This window comes from Vespa velutina, chromosome 18, assembly GCF_912470025.1.
Source record: "Vespa velutina chromosome 18, iVesVel2.1, whole genome shotgun sequence".
Taxonomy (NCBI): domain Eukaryota; kingdom Metazoa; phylum Arthropoda; class Insecta; order Hymenoptera; family Vespidae; genus Vespa; species Vespa velutina.
In genome coordinates, this window is record NC_062205.1 from 864,610 (window position 1) to 867,592 (window position 2,983).

General features: G+C 28.8%; 1 protein-coding gene across 1 annotated transcript in view; it reads right to left on the reverse strand.

Moving 5' to 3' along the window:
* The window catches only part of LOC124955545 (A disintegrin and metalloproteinase with thrombospondin motifs 19-like), a 9,081-nt gene extending 7,919 nt beyond the window's left edge, over positions 1-1,162 (reverse strand). The window contains exon 1 of the mRNA XM_047510123.1: positions 1,048-1,162. The gene's annotated coding sequence lies outside the window, so the exon portion shown is untranslated. The remainder of the gene's footprint in view (positions 1-1,047) is intronic.
* Between the last annotated feature and the right edge of the window lie 1,821 nt (positions 1,163-2,983).

The window sequence follows — 2,983 nt, forward strand, 5'->3', positions numbered from 1 at the left end:
TCAATGTTACATATTAATAAAATTTACAATTTACAATTGATATGTCTATCGTGATATAACCAGTTTTCCCATTTCAAATGATAACTAATTGTTATCGGTTTTTATGGACAAACGTTTCGCACAAAGTTCATTAGAGATTAGATTCGTTAGGAATTAGATTTAAATGGATACGGAATGAGATGTTGAATGAGATGGGATTAGACTTTGCGAAATAAAACGTAATACTTGTTGAATCTATTTAACAGCTGGCCGATACTGTCAATGTCAAAATTTGGAATTCATAACAATGTTTTTCTTTTTCTTTTTTATTTTTTTTTATTTTTTATTTTTTTTTTTTTAACGAAATACAATACTTTAAGCTGAACTTAATATGATGCTGTTTACATCGGTCATTAATCCGCAGATTCGCCGTAATATCGTTAATGGTGATATTATAATTGGCCCATTAATTAGATGTTTCTGTATTTTTTTTTTTTTTTTTTTTTTTTTTTTTTTATAATTCGATATGTCAAAATATCAATGAATAGATACATTATAGACACAAGTTCGATTCTTATTCTTATTTTTTTACAATTTTCGTTAAGCTTAAGGTATCGTGATTTCATGATTGAAAAAAAAAAAAAAGAAAAAGAAAAAAAATTGTTACTACTTTCGTGTCATCATGAGACAACGGTGTCCTTTACGAAATATATATGTATATATATATATATATATTAGATATCATTTTTTTCAAAATTAGATATTTCAAAATTAGATATATAATTAGATATCATTCTTTCAAAATCTAATAACTTTTATTCTACATGATTTTATTCGTTGTCATTAACATTTATTTCTTCGTAAAGAAATTGATTTGTTCGTAAACGTTCGTTTATTGATAACACTACAATCGAATATATTAGATATCGTATCGTTTAAAACGTCACACCCATTATAAAATGATATACATGTTATTTAAGAATGTAAAGTAGTTTTCAAAAAGAAAGAAAAAAAGAAAAAAAAAATTAATAAATTCGATTAATGGGAAAAGACAAATTCGAAACATACTTTCCGGCAAATTATAAGCTATCCATCGATGAATTTTTCCATCCTCTGGAAAGACCCAATCGTTGAATTCATTGCATTGAACGTCTCTGAACGATGGTGCATCGATTTCGCAAGGCTAATTGAAAGGGATGATAAGTATTGAAAAATAAACAAAAATAAAAAGAATAATTGAAAAGAAAATTTCTGATAGATCGCATAATTCAAAATGAACTCACATTGGTGGCACAAATTTTGTAACGTTTTCTTATACCGGGACAATAAGTACCGCTGTTAGTTGGACTTGGATGATCGCATCTTCTCATTGCAAAGGCCACTCCGGATCCACAACTACGAGAACATCGACTCCAAGATGACCAACTACTCCAACCACCATCGATCGCTCCTAATCGTTCACCTATCATGACGCACTTCATGTTATAACACCACTGCAATATCAAAATTGATCACTTTTTTTTTCATATATATGAGCCGTTTATTTTGAAAGTTGCCTAACTCCATTTATCTTCAAATCGAGATATTTAAGGGTTTGCGTTTCAATGAATTTAAAAATATACGTATAGGATACTAATGAGTCATACTACTTAAGTGTACCTAAGGGTGTTAAATTTATAGTTCCTATTAAAATAGTGGCAAATATTAAGCGAATAATATGCGTTTTCTTATCAAGAATGGAGTTAGGTCACTTTCAAAATTAACAATCAGATTCATTATAAAATTTGAAGATGCCCAAGTCCATTCAACATAATTTAAGATGCTTCAAATAGAAAAAAACAATACTCAATTTATTTTACATATCTTTAAAACATTTCGAAAACATAATTTATGCTATTCAAAACATTTTTTAACTACATAACGTACAAAATTACAAACATAAATTTATTACAAAACAATTTACTATTCATCAAGATTTTGTCTGTGTGAAAGGGATTTGAAGAAATCATGATATTCCGATGGTATATATCGTAATAGGTCAATTATGTCCTTGAATTTTGCTGTTGTAATTTGTCTGATATTTTTATACAGTGGTGTCAATACAATATTTTCGAACTTTTTTGGTCTATCCCGACGTGGTAATAAATTCAGGACTTTAAAATTTTCATTTTCATTCATTGATTTAAGTATAAATGGAGTTAGGCCACTTTCAAAATAAACGATTAAATTATTGAACTAACTCTGAAAACTTATGTGTCAAGAATTATCGTATTTGCTCGGAATATAAGCAACCTGAAATGCTTTACTGATAAATAAGATAAAGTTGTACATGTAATTATAGCAACCGGAAAAAATTGATAAATAGAGTTAGGCCACTTTCAAAATAAACGGCTTATATATATATTATATATATATTTTTTTTTTTCGTTTATTTGTTTGTTTGTTAGTTTGTTCGTTTGTTTATAAAAAAAAATATGTCGAATGAATTAAAAATTCGTCAGCGTTTTTTCTATTTTCTTTTTTTTTCTTTTCAAATAATAGAAAGAAACATTATCCAATTACAGTTCAATTATGTAACGAAAAAATAATTCAAAGACAAAGGATTAATATTCTATTTGTGGTTGATCGCTACTCTTTCTCTCTCTCTCTCTCTTTCTTTCTCATTCTCTCTCATTCTCTCTCTTTCTCTCTCTCTCTCTGTATTTACGAAGGATCAGATAACGATTTTCATCATTTTGTTCATAGTGAAATAAATGAAATTCATTTTATTCTCGTTTCATCGCAAACGAAAAGCTTCGCCAACACGGTGACCACGTAAAATCGTATTATTCGTCACGAATGTCCACGCAATATACAACGATTTCGTTTCCTTTTATAGTTGCGATAAGTTTACGAGAGGGCAATTTTTCCGCAATACTGGTACGACAGTAGATGCGGGGATGAGCGGGAAAAGGGTGAACGGGCGAGACCGTGCAAAGAATAATAAAATTGCAATAAAGCAGAA